We start from the raw sequence: 20,881 nt of genomic DNA on the forward strand, positions 1-20,881 counted from the left end.
TGCAGCAATATTTTATGTAATACGCACCAAGCAAAAAATCATAGCGATCCCTATTTTTCATTAACTTATTTTTCATTGCTAAATTTTATTTCAATGTAAATATCACAATAACTATGACCATTAAGGAAATGATGATCACATGAACATGAACCTGACATATAACGTTACACAAGAATGTTTTTTTTCGAAATAGTTTAGATAAAATCGTCTGAGAAAGACTGCAGGGCGTGCACCCCGATTCTGTTATCGTTGACCAGCTGAAAGGTGGCAAACACCGTCGGCCTTACCTTCTGAACTAACGAATGAACTCGTCCAGTGCTTTGGACTAAACCGATTCTGTGCGGCATTTCAGCAAATCAGCCCGTCAATGCGCTCGGTCCTGAAACTGCCCGAATTTCAAAGACAGGTATTAAAGTGTGTAACATCCGTCAGCAACACCACATGCGTCTGGTGTGTAGATATGTAAATGTCATATTAACAGCAATCAACCAGTCTCACCGATTGCTTATGTAGGAGCAATTATCAGGTGAGGAGTCTCGCACTGATACAGATACGGAAGTCAGTGTCTATCCAAGAGGGACCAGTGACATACTGCCGGCAACAATGCTATTTATGCTTGTTGTGGCCAACAGCTCCAAGGTCACTACCTATCACGAGAAACAGCATTGTATCTGGATTCAAAGTTCCACCTGACATGCACTCCTGTGGTTCCAGACGTGCCTATCCCATAATCGGAGAGAACTTTTCACGTAACTATCGACTTATGTTCGACCTGCTCTACCGCTGTTTAGTACCAGTACCCAGAAAACGATTTGTCCTTCTGCACCTTCCGTGTCGGGTCAAATGTAATGTGATGTGCTTGTGGCTCTGCGTGTGAAGATGTGTGTCAGCTCTACCGCTACTTCCACAATGGAGTATTTTGATTCAGTTCCATGCCCACACATAGGGTGCACGTGTGTGCATCATGCAAGAAGTACGCCATGGTTTATAGCGATTTGTGTACTGCAGGCAATATCACAGAGTTATCTGAGGAGGCATTTTTCATAATCTGCATCAAGATTTTGAGCACTCACCAAATTCTGCTGTGGCACCAGGTTATGCACACACAATACTCAACACTACATCCCCGTAACACGTGGCCAGCCCATTTGCATTCTGCTCTCGGTACCTGCATTCAGAGAAGCTACTTGCGGCACAGAGTTCGACCGACTTCTTGAAGCAGATGTTGTGACCAGATCAGATAGTCACTGGGCCTCCCCAATCCACGTAGTTCATAATAAAGATAATTCCTGGAGAATTTATGGAGTGCTCCGGTACCCACACAAATCCAGATCGCTACATTGTGCCCGACGTTACTGATTTTAAAAGCATCATTGGCAGTGCCAAAATATTCAGTGTGATAGACGGCGCCAGGGCACATTCACAAATTTCAGTGGCAGCAGTTGACGTAAAGAATCAGTAGTGATCACATCTTTCGGCTTGTACAAGCAATGATCACACCAATTCAGCCAGAACAATTTCATACTATTTGACTTCAGGAATGCGGCTCAAACTTGGCAAGAGTTCAAGCACGAAATGCTTCGAGAATTCCGTTCGAATTTCACTACTTGGACGACATTCTTGTATATTCTGCTTCAGCAGAACAGCATGTCACACAGCTGCGGCAGCTCTTCCACCCACCTATAAGAATATGACATAATTATTAACGAAGCGAAGTGTGGGTTGGGAAAACGTTAAGGTTAACTTCCTGGGCTACTTTGTCTCCCCGGCAGGCCGATCACCATTACCTGAGTCGGTCGAACCTGTACAACAGGTGCCCCCTCTCGCAAATTACCCTCTCCAAACTTACAAGGGGCTTAGCAGATTTCTAGGCATGCTAAACTATTGCAAACGTCACTTGCCTAAGGTATCTGCCAATCAAAAACCGCTGACAGCGTTACTCGCCGGCAGAAATACTACAGGAGATCGTAAAATAGCTTGGACTTCGGGATACTGAAGCAACTATTCATCACTTCAAGAAACATCATCACAGGTAACGTCGCTGGCACACCCAAGATTGAGCGCCCCTTTGACACTTATAGTGGATGTGAGCCAAATATCAATGGGAGCAGTTATGAAAACAAAACGTCGATGGAAAATGGCAGCTACTCGTCTTTTTCTCTATGAACCTGACTCAACAGAAGCAAATACGGGGTGTTACTGATCTAGTCTGACTAGATTTTAAAGAGAAAAAAACTGGGAAATATGTGTTTGTACTTCATACTTAGCTTCATTACTGCACCTTTCTTGTCAGTTATTATGATATTTTGAAATAGACAATAAACTTTATTAGTGCACCTTTCTTGTCAGTTATTGTATTATTTTGCAATCGGTAATAGGCCTTTGGTGATGCAGCAGCTGAAAACCCCATAGCCAGAATGTATCTTCAGTTTATGAATTGGAAAGGAAAATGTTAGTATAATACAGACAAATGAAATTCAGTAACAGAAAACTCTGATATATATTTTTCTATTACAATCTCTTGGTGTATTTTCTACAGTGCTTAGTCACTTACTGTTTTAAATAGGTACTATTTGTCTGAATTTGATTGACAAAAATAGAAAATATAAAAATACAGTAAATGAAGCAGGCAAAAACGAATACAAACGTCTCATAAATGAGATCGACAGGAACTGCAAAACGGCTGAGCAGGGATGGCTAGAGGACAAATGTAAGGAAGTAGAGGCATATATCACTAGGGGTAAGATAGATGCTGCCTACAAGAAAATTATAGAGCCCTTTGAAGAAAAGAGAACCACCTGTATGAATATCAAGAGTTCAGATGGAAAACCAGTTCTAAGCAAAGAGGGGAAAGCAGAAACGTGGAATGAGTATATAGAGGGTCTATACAAGGGCGATATACAAGAGAGCAATATTATGGAAATGGAAGAGGATGTAGATGAAGGTCAAATGGGAGATATGATACTGCATGAAAAATTTGACAGACCACTAACAGACCTAAGTCGAAACAAGGCCCCGGGAGTAGTCAACATTCCATCAGAACTACTGTTAGTCTTGGGAGAGGCAGTCCTAACAAAACTCCACCATCTGGTGAGCAAGATGTATGAGACATGCGAAATACCCTCAGATTTCAAGAAGAATAGAGTAATTCCAATCCCAAAAAACTCATTTGTTGACAGGTGTGAAAATTACCGAACTATCAGTTTAATAAGTCCAGTTGCAAAATACTAACACGAATTCTTTGCAGACGAATGGAAAAACTGGTAGAGGCCGACATCGGGGAAGATCAGTTTGGATTCCATAGAAATGTTGGAACATGTGAGGCAATATTTACCCTACGACGTATCTTAGAAGATAAATTAAGGAAAGGCGAAACTACGTTTCTAGCATTAGTAGACTTACAGAAAGCTTTTGTCAACGTTGAAAATTCTGAAGGTGGCAGGGGAAAAGTACAGTGAGCGATAGGCTGTTTACAATTTGTACAGATACCAGATGGCAGTTGCGTGGATGTGTGTGATGTCCTTAGGTTGGTTAGGTTTAAGTAGTTCTACGTTCTGGGTGTCTGATGACCTCAGAAGTTAAGTCCCATAGTGCTCAGAGCCATTTGAACCATTTTGAACCATATGGCAGTTATAAGTGTCGAGGGGCATGAAAGGGAACCTGCCCGCATCTCGTGGTCGTGCGGTAGCGTTCTCGCTTCCCACGCCCGGGTTCCCGGGTTCGATTCCCGGCGGGGTCAGGGATTTTCTCTGCCTCGTGATGGCTGGGTGTTGTGTGCTGTCCTTAGGTTAGTTAGGTTTAATTAGTTCTAAGTTCTAGGGGACTGATGACCATAGATGTTAAGTCCCATAGTGCTCAGAGCCATTTGAACCATTTTTTTGAAAGGGAACCATTGGTTGGGAATGGAGTGAGAAAGGCTTGTAACCTATCCATGATGTTAATCAATCTATATATTGAGCAGGCAGTAAAGGAAACAAAAGAAAAATTTGGAGTAAGAGTTAAAATCCATGGAGAAGAAATAAAAAATGGCTCTGAGCACCATAGGACTTAACATGTGTGGTCATCAGTCCCCTAGAACGTAGAACTACTTAAACCTAACTAACCTAAGGACATCACACACATCCATGCCCGAGGCAGGATTCGAACCTGCGACCGTAGTAGTCGCGCGGTTCCGGACTGAGCGCCTGAACCGCTAGACCACCGCGGCCGGCAAGAAATAAAAACTTTGAGGTTTGCCAATAACCCTGTAATTCTGTCAGAGACAGCAAAGGACTGGAAGAGCAGTTGAACGGAATGGACAGTGTCTTGAAAGGATGATATAAGGTGCACATTAGCAAAAGCAAAACGAGGAGAATGGAATGTAGTCGAATTAAATCAAGTGAAATTGAGAGAATTAGAATAGAAAATGAGACACTTAAAGTAGTAGATGAGTTTTGTTATTTGGGTAGCAAAAAGCTGATGACGGTCGAAGTAGAGATGATATAAAATGTAGACTGGCAATGGCAAGGAAAGCGTTTCTGAAGAAGAGAAATTTGTTAACATCGAGTATCGATTTACGTGTCAGGAAGTCTTTTCTAAAAGTATTTATATGGAGCATAGCCATGTATGAATGTGAAACGAGAAGAGAACAGAAGCTTTTGAAATGTGGTGCCACAGAAGAATGCTGAAGATTAGATGGACAGATCACGTAACAAATGAGGAGGTACTTAATAGAATTGGGGAGAAGAGGAATTTGTGGCACAACTTGGCTAGAAGAAGGGATCGGTTAGTAGGACATGATCTGAGGCATCAAGGGATCACCAATTTAGTACTGGAGGGCGGCGTGGAGGGTAAAAATCGTAGAGGGAGATCAAAAGATGAATACACAGAGTAGATTCAGAAGGATGTAGGTACTGGGAGATGAAGAAGCTTGCACAGGATAGAGTAGCATGGCGAGCTGCATCAAACCAGTCTCTGCACCGAAGACCACAACAACCATTTGTCAATCCGAAAATAATGTAATGTAACCAATCAGTAATCAGATACAAATTATACACTTTGTCCAAAGACTTGTCCTTGCTACATTTATCAGAAGAGTGAATTGATTCTGGCAGTTTCTTGTTACAAAGAAGATAATCCTAAAAATTCGTGCAAGGTAGACTGAAATGAGCTTTCACAATAACAGATGTCATTGTATGAAAACTAGCAAGACCTTTTTCATCATACCAGTACATGTTAATTAAAATGAAAACCTTTTTAATGCAGTATATGTACCTGCAGTATGTAGCAGTCAGGCCTACTAGATGTGTGGCCTGCCAAGCGAGTGCTTTTAATATTTGTGCATCGGAAATGTTGATATGACTTATCGTAGCCACTGCTACTGTACATTGACAGCAAAGCCCTATCACACAACAGTTGTGCTGTAATTTTTTCCTTTTAGTTATCTCAACACAACGGAATTAAACGCATCTGCCTAATAAATTTTAAATATGGTACTGTCTGTAAACATTTCAATGGACTCACTCCACCTTGGCAAGACCACATTCCCATTCCATTGCATTCATTTTAATCAGAGCTTGGCTGTTCTAGTGATATGGAGCTCATGGCAAAAATATCTGACAAAATGACTACCCTCTGCTGCATGATCATGACCACCATTTTGTGTCATATCTCCTCTTTTATTTTCTTAGATTCTACAACCACAATGATACAAAATTTCCTCCAATACATTTAAACATAAAAGAAAACAAGGAATTCTCTTCCCAGTGGGCTTGATACTACGTATGCATTACAATATCCTATGGTCTCTTAATGTGTTTCCTTATTAGTATAGTGCACTTTCTGGATTGGCACAGATATCCACTACTATTCTCTCTCTTACATTCTCATAAGCTCATTCATTAATAACCAGGAGAATTAATCAGCGGTCCGGCTTTTTAAAGAAAATTCTTTCTTTTTGGTACAGTACTTGTAATTAAATCACCACATTCAATTTACACGGATTAAAATTGTAAAATAAAACAGAACAACCGACATTAGCCAGTTTGTATCAAATCTTCTCACAACAAAATTTTAACCCTGATTAGCAAGACACAGACCTTCAGATTAAATTTCACATGTAACCTTTCCTACGGACCTACCACATACTCTGAATGATTTGTGTTCATATCCAACTGCCATGTAACCCTCCTTGTGTTGCTGGGCATATGGCTAACTCATCTTTTCTCTCTCAGAGTACCAATATTTCTAACTTGCTTCACACAACTGTAATTAATAATGGCAATTTTGGTATCATGTTTACTTAATTATCTCACACACGGATCCTCAACTGAGAGCCTGCACAAGCACTTCTGTTTTCCATTGTCTCTTGGTCAGATTGAGACAAAGTCAGTACTCACCATGTGGAAGTGCTTGTTCCTAATTCAAATTTTGCATACGCAGTTCTTAAATATTCTCAGCTTAAATTTACACACCCAAGTACCTCAGCTTGAAATCACCACATGCAAGTATCTCAGCTTAAAATTACCACACGTGGTTTCGTCGTGACCATTGATCACTACCAAAAAATCTTAACTTCCCCATGAGTTTTACCTGCCTACCTTTATATGAATCTCCCACCAAAAAGTTTAGATCTCGTCGATATTCTGAAAAGCAAGTCATTATTTCTAGCTACTCTTAAATATCCCACATGCATAGCATTCCCATATTCTTTAGTTTTACGGAGCACACTGAAAATAGGTGTTTCAGCTTCAGGGGCCAGCGACGGAGTGTCGGAACATGGCCGTTCACCAGGCCATCCCACGCTTCCTCAGAAGTGGGGGAGGATCCTGTTACCGTATTGGTCAGCTACACTCCAAGCTCTCTAGTGCTCTGGAATACTTCCTTTCTTTGTTTCTACCAAGGGTGACCAGAGGACTGTCTCAAAGATAATTACAGAATCTACATCCACTATCTGTTGTCCACAGACAACAAACCGTTCATTCATTTCTCAAACATCACAAAACTGGATTTACAGATCTGTTTTTGAAGGAAGTGCACATATGAATAATTAAATATACAAATGGTCCTTTTCCACATCAGGATCCGGTTCTAGTGTATTAAATAAAAATTGTGTTACCATAAAACCGCTGTTCTGACACGAACAACGAAGTATGTTTTTATACAATGGATATTACTGTACCCAATGAGGCAATTCTTTTCTATATCGGGTAGTACTGTACCCTTTCATGTTGTTCCACTTTGTTCAGAATCATCGAATAAAAAATATCATTAAAAGCAGACAGAGGAATACCACACTGAGACAAAAACGTAGGAGAATCCTGAACATCAGTCCAGTGAGGTAAACGGTCGCAACGAATCCAAGATAGATCCCAAATGTCTAAATACTGATCAGAGGTCCACTTTTTTGTATAATTCACACGGTCATAAAGAAACGGTTCGACTGATTTGAAGAACTCTTTTTCTATAATAATTCCTTCTTCCACAAGATCTTTCAACATTTCTTTAGCCGCTGTTGTTATGAATCTGTTGACGTTTCTAGAAATTAACTTTTGTATAAGATTGTCAATTACATCAGAAGTATCAATGAGTGAGATATTTTGACTCTTAAGTTTGTTTAATGGTAGCAACAAACACTTCTAACTGATCAGCTGAAAACCTCAACCATTATGGCAAACAGCTATTAGAGAAGAAATTTAGTAGACTCTGAGAGCAGTTGTCAAGAGACAAATAGTCTAACTTAAATCCTTCAAAAATATCCAGGACCCTCTGCAAGGCGGGAAGAAGAGAGTCAACGAGTTTTGCTGTTGCTTAACAGGGTCTTGTATTCAACACCAGCAAACTCATAGAATTATTGCAAGGCATGGGTTCCAACAGTAAACGTGTGAAAATATTTGTAAATTTCAATAGAATCTATATATATGACGGTAGTATCCGTTCCTGAAAGAACGGTTACCGTAGATGACCAAGCAGCTTTGTTAGAAATAAAATGATAATTGAATGGACACCATAGCTGCATATAGGCGTTGATGTACTTCATTGGGGACATGTTGAAAATGCGTGCCCCGACCGGGACTCGAACCCGAGATCTCCTGCTTACACGGCAGACGCTTTCTCTAAGTCTACAAATGCTAGAAACGTAGTTTCGCCTTTCCTTAATTTATCTTCTAAGATAATTCGTAGGGTTAGTATTGCCTCACGTGTTCCAACATTTCTATGGAATCCAAACTGATCTTCCCCGAGGTCGACCTCTACCAGTTTCTCCATTCGTCTGCAAAGAATTCGTATTAGTATTTTGCAACTGGACTTATTAAACTGATAGTTCGGTAATTTTCACACCTGTCAACAAATGCTTTCTTTGGGATTGAAATTACTGTATTCTTCTTGAAATCTGAGGGTATTTCGCATGTCTCATACATCTTGCTCACCAGATGGTGGAGTTTTGTCAGGGCTCCCTCTCCCAAGACTAACAGTAGTTCTGATGGAATGTTGACTATTCCCGGGGCCTTGTTTCGACTTAGGTCTTTCAGTGCTCTGTCAAATTTTTCACGCAGTATCATATCTCCCATTTGACCTTCATCTACATCCTCTTCCATTTCCATAATACTGCCCTCTTGTACATCGCCCTTTTATAGACCCTCTATATACTCATTCCACGTTTCTGCTTTCCCCTCTTTGCTTAGAACTGGTTTTCCATCTGAGCTCTTGATATTCATACAGGTGGTTCTCTTTTCTTCAAAGGGCTCTTTAATTTTCTTGTAGGCAGCATTTATCCTACCCCTAGTGATATATGCCTCTACTTCCTTACATTTGTCCTCTAGCCATACCTGCTCAGCCGTTTTGCAGTTCCTGTCGATCTCATTTATGAGACGTTTGTATTCGTTTTTGCCTGCTTCATTTACTGCATTTTTATATTTTCTATTTTCGTCAGTCAAAGATGGATAGATTATCTACCATGTAAGCACGAGATCCCGCGTTCGAGTCCCGGTTGGGGCACACATTTTCAACATGTCCCCAATGAAGTACATCAACGCCTGTTTGCAGCTAAGGTGTCCATTTAATTATCATTTCAACAGAATTCTCTCCACAGCCGTTAGCGGACCATCTGCTGCTAACTAAACATTACTGCGCAAAACTTGAGCACCACAGCCAAAATAAGAATTATTAAGTCAGAATTACCGTCAGCTGTCCCAAAAACAGGTAGACTTGAAATTTGGTCACTGAGTGAGTAAAATCTGCCAATAATTCGCCGCCCTTTCGTTTGACTGTTTACTGTTAGTGCAAGCGTGCATACATGCCAAACAAAATTCATAACCACTGTTAACACATGCCGTGTCGCTCACTTGCTTCGCAAAATTAATTTATATACGGCTACAGCTCCGCTAGGAGAAATGTTTGAAGTGTTGCTTCTTAATACTTCCTTTGGATTTGGTTTCAGTTGTCTCGAGGGTCATAATGTGGAAGGTCGGCACTAATGTGGAAGTAAGCCACTGATAGAAATTTGAAAAAGTTAGCAATGAAAAATAGGGGTCGCTTTGATCTTGCGTTCAGTGTTGCTGCGTATGGAATTTAGCTTACATATCGAATTTTTCTTTAGGCTTGGGTGTAGGTCTCGATCTGTCGGCAATCTCGAGTAAATTGATCTCATATAGCACACTCATTTGCGACCGCGCAGCGCCTTCGATAAAACCAGAGTGAAGTATCCACAACATTCCTCATACTTCGTAAATGATTTGAGATATCGGAAAGAGATTTTAGCAAATGGTAGTACGGAAAGAAGAGAGTTTTGCCACATGTTTATTACGCAAAACTTCATTTTCTGCCGTGATATTGCACTAACTACCGATTTTTTTAACGAAAGAATTAAATTTTAAGGGCCATCGATAGCTGCTGAAACGAGAAATTCTATGGGTTTAGGAAGACATAACACATTTATTCTGTACGAGGATGTGCTTTTTAATAAGCTGCTGACCTTACTTTTCATCAGTTTCTCACTTGACAAAACTTAATAAACCACCGTTTCAGAATTATTTCGCAATTATTTCTGCACAACATGTTAGTGAATGTAGAGAAAAAAATGGTTCAAATGGCTCCGAGCACTATGGGACTTAACATCTATGGTCATCAGTCCCCTAGAACTTAGAACTACTTAAACCTAACTAACCTAAGGACAGCACACAACACCCAGCCATCACGAGGCAGGGAAAATCCCTGACCCCGCCGGGAATCGAACCCGGGAACCCGGGCGTGGGAAGCGAGAACGCTACCGCACGACCACGAGATGCGGGCGAATGTAGAGAAGTTACATAAAACTGCATCCAGTCTCTTTTTTGAATAATTATGTTTTATTCCATGAACCAGTTTTCAAACCTTTTCAGTTTCATCTTCAGATCGTTTCTGGAAGTTACATAATTATTTCTAGCATAATGTTGGGCGCTGGCTTGCGACAGTATGGACGGCTTATTCCGTTAGTGTCCATCTGTCTGTCTCCATTCCGATATCGTCAAGACCTTTGTTACAAGCAACAGTTGTATAGCACATGCTGGATGCTGGCAAAGTTTCGCTGTCAGAAGGCAAAATTAATATATATTGTGTAAAAAGTGTGTGAAGTGATATACCATCTGGCCATCAAAATGGAAGCACACAGATGGACGTTAATGGAAAAAGTCGCCCATTCTGTCGCGAGCCAGCACCCAGCATTGTGCTAGAAATAATTATGTAACTTCCTGAAACCACTTGAAGATGAACCTGAAAAGATTCAAAAATCGGTTCATGGAATAAAACAAGATTATTCAAAAAAGTGACTGGTTGCAGTTTTATGAGACTATTTACATTCAGTTAACAGTCACAAGTTCTAAAATATCTGTAATGGATACGCATAACATGTTAGTGAGGTGAAATTTTGTAAACTGCACTGTGTTTTGGTAAAGGAAGCAAATTTTAACATGGCACCTTGAGAAATGTGTAGGTTTTAGTAAAAATTCGTCACTCATGACGCTACTCCGAAATCAGTGGAATTCTCTTTAGATTCGAACCAAAGCAGAGGTGACAGACTTTTTGAATGGTCACCATGCAAGTGCGGAAGTGGACGGGCAGTACTTCATATTAAAAAAGAAAAAAAAAATGTGAGTTTCACTTTAGAACGGCACTTCTCCTCCAGTGCTCGGCATTTCCCCTACAGCGCCTGTCTGTAACCCCCCACCACTACAGCTCTCTCCACGCGTGCCCTGCCGACTGCGCCTCTAGGGACCACAGCATTTTGCGCTGATTCTACAGTGCGGTTCCCCCGAAAGCGTGTTGCCCGTAGCATGTGCTACACGTGCCTCAGAACCCGTGCGAGCAGCTGGGATAATTGCTAGTCTCTGACTGACATCCTCCGACGCCACGGATACGCGCAGTCTGCCGCTGACCTGAAATTATTCCGCTTCAGCGCGGCCACTGAAGCGTCGCGTGATAGGGCGCTGTTGAGAGACCATTCGCCGGCGGCTCCTCTTGTCCCGATGCCAGCCAACTGGCGCGCCACTGCGCATGCGCGGGAGTTCCTGGCAGCGGGCGCTGATCACTTTGCTGCCCGTCGCCCACGCAGCGGTTTGATTAGCTTCTGTAGTGACCCAGCGCCCGTGCTGGGAGCAGATAGATGGGGAACACTGGCCGCTTTCAGGCACTGCCTCTCCCGGGGTGAGGAAAGTGCGTGGACCGCTCAAAAGAAGTCTCCCCTGCTTTCACCACCAGTTCTCCACAGATACAGCTGTGTAGCGTGATCCAGCCTAGAATCGGATTTTACAAATCCCTGGCGCCTGTGCTACGTAACTAAATGCATTCCGCAGTTCGTGAGCCATATCAATGCAGAAGAATTCTGGTGAGACTTTGAAACACATGTATGTACAGGGCTTTTCAAAATGATATAGATGCATTCAAGTGACTGTAAAAGCGAAAAACACGTTTCGCATCCTAACCAAGGAAATATATCAAAATTCTCGACGGCAGGCTCTAGCTATTTAGATTATATTCCACAATTAGTAATGATTGAAATCGTTTCCCAATGCATGAAGGTGCCATTTTAATTTTTTAACTGCACTCAATACTTTTGAACCAATACACTGAACAAAATAGTTTTCATCCAGCCATGTTTTCACATAATATGGTTTGAAACGTTCATTTCACTTTTTTTAACTGATTTTAGTGTTACACACAGGGCATGACGTAAGGAAATAAAGTTATTAACATGTTGTTGATGTAAAACGATCTATTACAGTCTTGCAACTAGTCGTTTATCCTCGTGCAAGAGAAGGATCAGAGCCGGGCGCTGTGGCCGAGCGGTTCTAGGCGCTACAGTCTGGAACCGCACGACCGCTACGCTCGCAGGTTCGAATTCTGCCTGGGGCATGGATGTGTGTGATGTCCTTAGGTTAGTTAGGTTTAAGTAGTTGTATGTTCTAGGGTACTTACAACCTCAGATGTTAAGTCCCACAGAGCTTAGAGCCATTTGAACCATTTAGAAGGATCAGATGCCATACTCTCATTGTTCTACAACAATGAGTTACTTAGCTGTTTATTGCAGAATGAAAATGATGTCTCAAAAACAGCGAAACAATTTAACGCTGTAGTAACAGTATTGCAGACAACTATGTAACCTGCCTCACACGACGCAACAATGGAATTCCGACTGCGCTGTCCTGCATAATGCTTCATGGTTTTGGGTGTGTAACTTTCATCATATAACTAAGTCTGCGATTTAGTTCCACTTCGTTCGTTACTCTGTGAACTTTATTTATCGCTTTCGCCATGTAAAATACTGGTACACATGCACTCCTCAATCTGTCTTCTCCGTAATTACAAAAGGGCTCAAAATTACTTAATTGTGGATCCCTGTTGAAGTATGTAAAGAGAAATATGGCTCCTCAAGTAATAAGTACAGATAGTAAAGCTCAATCAAATAAAAAAACATGCCTTTATGCAGTCTTTCCCACACGAATAACATACCGATGCACCGACATTACATATTTCTCTGAAAATGATCACTCGTAAATTACGCCAGGTGTTATTACTTGCCGGCCGAAGTGGCCGCGCGGTTCTGGCGCTGCAGTCTGGAACCGCGAGATCGCTACGGTCGCAGGTTCGAATCCTGCCTCGGGCATGGATGTGTGTGATGTCCTTAGGTTAGTTAGGTTTAACTAGTTCTAAGTTCTAGGGGACTAATGACCTCAGCAGTCGAGTCCCATAGTGCTTAGAGCCATTTGAACCATTTTTGTTATTACTTGCCGAGCTTCCATTTTGACGCTGTCTTAATTTTCACAGCCGTAATCCTCAGTGTACTTCCTTTCGATCGCTCTTCCGTGGGTAAATAGCCCCTCCCCTGCCCCATGGCGATAGAGTGAACGGAGCTGCGCAATCAACACCACACAGAGCTGAAAGAGCAAGATACTGGGAGCAGCCAACAAAAGAGCGGGCTAATAACGCAGGCTGGGATATGTCTCTTGAGTAACACCTTCTGAACTGTCGGCTGCGGTGTACGTAATTCGATTTGATCCGATTCATGTTTATCAGCACTAAATTACTATGGGAAAGAACGCGAAACGACCCGATCTGACTCAACAGCGTTAAAGAACGTACCACAGTTGGGGTGAAAACGCATCAAATTGTACTTTTACCTTGGAACGATACTCCTCATATGATTATACGAGGGTCACTCCAATAGAAATGCACACTATCTTTTTTTTTAAATCCATCTTTTATTCTACATGTTTGAAAGTTTTACAGTGTGTACATACATCCTTTAGGAACAATATTTTCATTTCTCCACATAATTTCCATCCCTCTCAACTGTCTTACGCCATCTTGGGACCAGCGCCTGTATACCCGCATGGTAAAATTCTGGACCAACCTGTTGGAGCCACTGTTGGGCAGCGTGCAGAAGGCAGTCATCATCTTCAAACTTTGTTCCACGAAGAGAGTCTTTCAGTTTCCCAAAGAGATGATAGTCACTAGGAGCCAGGTCAGGACTGTAAGGCGGGTGTTTCAGTGTTGTCCATCTGAGTTTTGTGATCGCTTCCATGGTTTTTGACTGACATGTGGCCGTGCATTGTCGTGCAACAGCAAAACATCTTGCTTTTGCCGATGTGGTCGAACACGACTCAGTCGAGGGTGAAGTTTCTTCAGTGTCATCACAGATGCATCAGAATTTATGGTGGTTCCACCTGACATGATGTCCACAAGCAAGAGTCCTTCGTAATTGAAAAGCACCGTAGCCATAACTTTTCCAGCAGAAGGTGTGGTTTTGAATTTTTTTCTTGGGTGAATTTGCATGATGCCACTCCATTGATTGCCTCTTCGTCTCTGGTGAAAAATGATGGAGCCATGTTTAATCACTTGTCACAATTCTTCCAAGAAATTCATCTCCACCATTCTCGTACTGTTCCAAAAGTTCGCTGTATACCGTTTTTCTTGTTTCTTTGTGAGCAAGTATCAACATCCTAGGAAACCCCTCTGGCACAAACCTTTTTTAACGCCAACACTTTCAGTATTCTGCAAACATTTCCTTCCCCTATCCCAACTTAGCGTGACAATTCGTTCATTGTGATGCGTCTGTCAGCAGTCACTACTTCATTAACTCTCTGCACATTGTCTGGAGTGTGTGCAGTACGAGGCCTGCCGCTGCGAGGACAGTCCTCCATATTGCCGTGCCCGCTTTCATCACGTAACCTGCTTGCCCACCGACTAACTGTACTGCGATCCACAGCAGCATCTCCATACACCTTTTTCAACCTCTTGTGGATGTTTCCCACTGTCTCGTTTTCACAGCACATTAATTCTATGACAGCACGTTGCTTCTGACGAACGTCAAACGTTGCAGCCATATTGAAGACATGCTGTGTCGGCGCCACTCACGGGAACAGGTTGAACTACGTTTGAAAAGAAGCGGGAAGGATGTATCTACACACTGTAAAACTTTCACACATGCAGAATGAAAACTGTATTTTTACAAAATTAGTGTGCATTCCTTTCGAGTGACCCTCGTACGTATGGAAATAGCAACTGAAGAATTTAGTTTTTTGCTACGGTGACCTCCATCAACATGGCTGTTACACTAGTGTTGAAGGCAATTTGCGCGATGGAGTTCTGCGAGAGCGATTTCGCCACCGCATGGCGTCGGAAATTCTGTACTTCATTTACGAAGGCCCCACCTACAGACAATCCCCTCCCGAGTTGGGATAGATGCTTAAGGAAACAGGGAGCTTTGGAAAGGCAAAAGTAGAGGGTGGCAATCAAAATCTAAGGAACTGTTTGATTGGGTCAAGGAAACGTTCTTCAGAAGTCTACCCAAGTCAACGTCTCGTACTAGTTGCGGCCCAGGAATTCCACAGTTATCTGTTCAGAGGGTGGTTCAAAATGCCTGCAAACGAAACCGTATCGGATTCAGTTGCGCCAAGCCATTACTCATGGCGAAAGACATTTGCAAAAACAGTTTTGCATTGATATGCAGTTGCTGATTCACTCTCGCAGAGCATAGTCAGCATTCCTGTTGCTGTAGCTCACCGGAAAATAAAAAACAAACAAAAAAAATTCTCGAGCTGATGTTTCCACGCACATATAATCATATAATACCTTACCTCAACACAAACACTTTTTAGAATCACTTGAAAATCTCTAGGTGATTTTCTGTAACCCTGTACTGCGTATCAACATTGCGAAATATCTAGAAGAAAACGATCTATCGACACATAATCAGACTGGATTCAGAAAATATCGTTCTTTTGAAACACAAATGGCTCTTTCTATATTAACACGAAGTTATGGTTGTTATCGGCAGAAGATCTAAAGTTGATTCCATGTTAGTGTCGGAGAGTAAGGATTATTATTATTTTTTTTTTTCAAGACAAGTAAATGCCATACACAAACGATAACAACTCCAATATTCACCATTAGTTTCTCATTATTCAATATAACAATAATCTTCTTCGACAATTCTTCCCAACCTTGAGACAAGCATGTACAGCCGTGCCATAAAAATCTTGTTCTTGCTTCCTTAGCCACTGGTCCACAAAATTTTCCAAAGACTTTGCGTCTTCAAAGTGACGCCTTCCGGGTGGCTTCTTTGAGAGGATCGAATAGATGGAATTCTGATGGTGCAGTGTCTGGTCTGTATTGTGGACGGGACAAGACTTCCCAATCATTTTTTGCAGTTTCACCAGCGGTGAAGTGGCTTGTGTTTGGTCTTGTATTGTCGCGCAAAAGAAAAACATCCGCCTTCACTGGTGGTGTACAAGCTCTGCCGTCCGGAGTGGCCGAGCGGTTCTAGGCGCTACAGTCTGGAACCGTGGGACCGCTACGGTCGCAGGTTCGAATCCTGCCTCAGGCATGGATGTGTGTGGTGTCCTTAGGTTAGTTAGGTTTAAGTAGTTCTAAGTTCTAGGGGACTGATGACCTCAGAAGTTAAGTCCCATAGCACTCAGAGCCATTTGAACCATTTGTACAAGCTCTATGAAGACGCGCTTTCAACTTATTGAGGGTTCTCACGTGCTGTTGTCCTGTTTCTAAAAAACTAATCAGAATCGCATTCTCTGCATTGTAAAACACTGTCACCATTACCGTTGCACTGATCTAAATTTTCTCCCTGTCGGCCATCTTGTCTGATCCAGTTCCATCGACAGCCTCTTGGACTAAGATTCCAAAAAGTGGAACGCAAGTATCGGTTACAGTCACAATTTTCTCCAAAGACACTCTCCCATCCTTACTGAAGTGCTCAACAGATTTTATGCAATTGTTTTCCTTTCAACGTCATTCCGGTCAGTCAACTGTTTCGTCACCCAGCGTGCACAAATCTTGCACTAGCCCCGTTACTCAATAACGGCCAACGGCCACGACCTGCCCCTGCCAATGGGTAACAGGACAATCATTTCATTCACTACTACCCAGCGGTCGTCACGGATGGTTTGGTGCAGACGCTGGATGTGCGAAGTCACTGGCAGTCGCTGGTCGGTCACTCCGAGTTGCAACAGCCAACTGTGTACGCCCTTCGGCTTCTCTACAGTAACGAACCCATCCTCTAGCAGTGGTTACGTCCGCCGTAGTATCTTCATACACCTTCTCCAACCTTCCATGAAAGTGACTGCGCGTTTCACTTTCTGAAGCAATGAATGCAACGTTGTCTGATAAGTACGCCAAAACCAACCAGTCTCTGAACGTATACAGTTGATGTAGGAGACTGTTATTGGAGTGGATTGTGGAACCAGGTCTGCGGAAGTGATTACTATATTACCAACTTCATCGAGGTGAAGGAAATGGAGGAAGTTACTTTCTGACAAGTCCTTATCTTTCTAGATTTCCGGGTGGCTTATGGCACCGTTATTTACCAGCGGTTTCTAAACAAACAGCGTGCCCATTGAGTGTCCTCTCAGTTGCGCAGCTGCGTTCGCGATTTCCTTTCATAGTGAAGTGACATCACTGTGTGGCATTATTGACCGCTGGTACTGGGGTTGTTGGACCGCCTATTCGACGCGACTTCGCAAGTTGCACGTCTTTGATAAAATGATTACGACAACACAAACAGCCATTCCCCGAGCGAAGAAAATCTCCGACCCGACCGGGAATCGCACGCGGGACCCTGCGATTTAGAGGCGGCGAAAGAACCCTTATTTGAGGTCGTGATACACAAAATCACGTCCACAATTTAAAACAAATGAGATTCGAAATCGAACGGTACGCGTAAGTTAAGCATTATGTAAATACATCACGCAGTTTAAACGAATTCGAACGTGTACCATTATACAAGCCTGTAAAAATACGTGGATCAGACCAGACACAACCCGCCAACGTATACATTTCGTGCAAAGACGAACTAGTCCATTACGGCCAATAGGAAACACTGATTCCAGTCAAGTGACTTCCATTCCCCTCACGGCCAGACGTTCCTGGCAGATCAGCCGTTAGCGTCAGTTTGTGCTTCTGCGCCCCCTCGTAATAATACTGCATAGCACTAATATTAATAATTATTATTACGGGGACACAGTTACTTACCTTCTGAGACCATTTCAGGAAGAACAGAGAAACGTCTACGAAAAAGGCCAATAACTGTAACAGAAGAATAATATAGCTTAATAAGGTCTACCAGTCACTGTCTGAAGCAGGAAAACCTTGGTGAAGATTGGAGAGTGATAGACGTCAAATCCGTATCTAAAAGCCTACGAAATTTAGATCACGTAAGTGCAATGAAGCGAATTTTCATATACAAATACGAAGATATGGGAAACCCTCATATTAATATGGAGGCAATTGAAATCTGCACGTCACAGCAAGATGTACTAGGATGGTGTTCTCTTCTGAAACGTGATTGGACAATTGCAAAAGTCTTTCCTTAACCACGAGCTGAAGTTCTTCTCTGCCCTCTAACCGCAGTTGATAAGAAGAAATAATGTTGATGGTTTACTGTAAACTGTTTTCGGAGAAAACTAGCGAAATCAAGAGAACTGAAGTTGATATGTATCTATATGTCCATCACTGACGATATACCCATGTTGTTCAACACGGAGATAGAGGAAACTGGTTGTTACTACTTGGAAGATGATTCTGTTTTATATGTTTAAGTGTAACGGTTACCTCAAAGAACGTTTCTACTATCAACAAATACAATATTTGCTCACTGTATTCTGTCAAGGTGATTTGAAATTTTTTAAATAATTGTGAAGCAACAATAAAATAAGAACATTCCATAAAATACTGAAAAGGAAGTTAATACATAATTTTTTGCCATGATATCACACACAAAATTTTTATAAATAAGCAAAATGATATAGTATGGCAAGCATTAGACAATAATACGTAAATTATTTTGAAGGCAAAACAAGATTTGCTTTTGGGAACCATTCAAAGCGGAATATGTCCAAATGATTCATTCAAATGAGAATATGTCCACGTTTAAATCTAGTTTTTAAAGGAGTATTTTAATTGCAGATTTGATTCACAAATATGAACCGCCTTTTGACAAAAAAGTTAAGACAAAAAAATTAAGACATCTGTATTAGTTTGTTATTTTCATTCATATATGTGTGCCTGAAGTAAGTTTTATGCTGGTAGTGAAAAACTGCATTTAGCGGACATGTTCATCTTTGCACGTCAGCTCCAATTTGTCAGTGGGAAAAGTTAAGCGTCACTGTGTTTCAAAAATGTAACAAAAAGCGCGGATAGTGGCCGCTGTGAACACCGGCTGGATTTTCAATTTGTGTAAACCACAAGCTGCAAAAAATTCGGCCGCTTGTAGTAACTGATCCAAAGTCGCCTATTATAACCGAAGTGATTAGGAGTTCACTAAGGAAGTTTTACAGGCCCTCTGGTGTTCTTAATCTATATAAATGATTTAGGAGATAATCTGAGCACCCTCTTCAGAGTCTTTGCAGATGATACCGTCGTTTACCACTTAATAATGTCATCGGAAGATCAAATCGATTTGCAAAATGATTAAGAGAAATTATCTGCATGATGAGAAAGGTGGCAAATTGACCCTAAACAATAAAAAATCTGAGCTGCCCCATACGACTACTAGACGATAAACTGCAGAAGTTCAAAGGTTGTAGGTTAACTAAATACCTACGGACTATAATTACAAACAAGTTAATGGATCTGAAAAAAAGCTTTATTTATCACTGGGAAAAGTTAAACGTCGCGCTGTTTTAAAAATGCAACGAAAAGCGTGGTTAACGGCCGCTATATACATCGACTAGATTCTCAATTTGTGTAAACCACATTTATGAGCAAAGCCTGATGTCGCAGTCATTGTCGACAATTACTAAGCACAGCCCGAAATTAAATTAAAAGCTTACATTTTTGCCTCTGAACAGCACATATCCATGTGGCCGAATCATTAATAAACTTGAAATTACACTATTGAAAGCGATTACTCACCAAATACTTGCCCACAATCGAAGCAAAACTAGACTTCCCCATCAGTTGTTAGAGACGTTAGATATGTAGAATTCTGTAAGTCTGTGTCCGCCCCCGGCAGCTGAGTGAAGGTGCTAAATTGTGGTACTGCTAAAGACTCCTTTTTTGAATGCTGTAATTTATGACTGCAATTATCTGTCACCTTATTTATGTCATTTCATTGTAGCCATTTTTCTTACTGTTCTTGTGGAATTAAAAAAAAAAGTGGTCAGCGCGACAGACTGTCACTCCTAAGGGCCCGGGTTCGATTCCCGGCTGGGTCGGAGATTTTCTCCGCTCAGGGACTGGGTGTTGTGTTGTCCTAATCATCATCATTTCATCCCCATCGACGCGCAAGTCGCCCAAGTGACGTCAAATCGAAAGACTTGCACCAGGCGAGCGGTTTACCCGACGGGAGGCCCTCGCCACACGCCATTATTATTATTATTCTGTAATTCTGTGGCATCGCAGATAACTACAATTATTCTCATCATGTATGTACATATGTATGCATGTATTAAACTGGGGATCTAGAAACGACGGCGAGGCTTTGTCCCGCCGTAGACCTCGGTGGTTCACAACCCCACAACAGGCCACAGCAGTCCACCCACCCCACTGCCGCCCCACACCGAATCCAGGGTTACTGTGCGGTTCGGCCCCCAGTGGACCCGAGGAACGTCTCATACCAGACGAGTGAAACCCCAAATGTGTGCATGGTAGAATAATTATGGTGTACTCGTATGTGGAAACGGTGTTTGCGCAGCAATCACCGACACAGTTAACTGAGGCGGAATGAGGGAACCAGCCCGCATTCGCCTAGACAGAAGGAAAAAAGCCTTAAAAACCAGTCACAGGCTGGCCACCACACCGGACCTCGACACTAATCCGTCGGTCGGATTTTTCTGTCTTCTTCCTTTCCTTTAATTTGTTTTTTTGGTCGGTGCATGAGAACGTGGATAAGGGTGTTGCATCATGTGACAGGTAGGTA

Source organism: Schistocerca serialis, chromosome 5 (genome assembly GCF_023864345.2).
Source record: "Schistocerca serialis cubense isolate TAMUIC-IGC-003099 chromosome 5, iqSchSeri2.2, whole genome shotgun sequence".
In the NCBI taxonomy this organism is placed as follows: Eukaryota; Metazoa; Arthropoda; class Insecta; order Orthoptera; family Acrididae; genus Schistocerca; species Schistocerca serialis.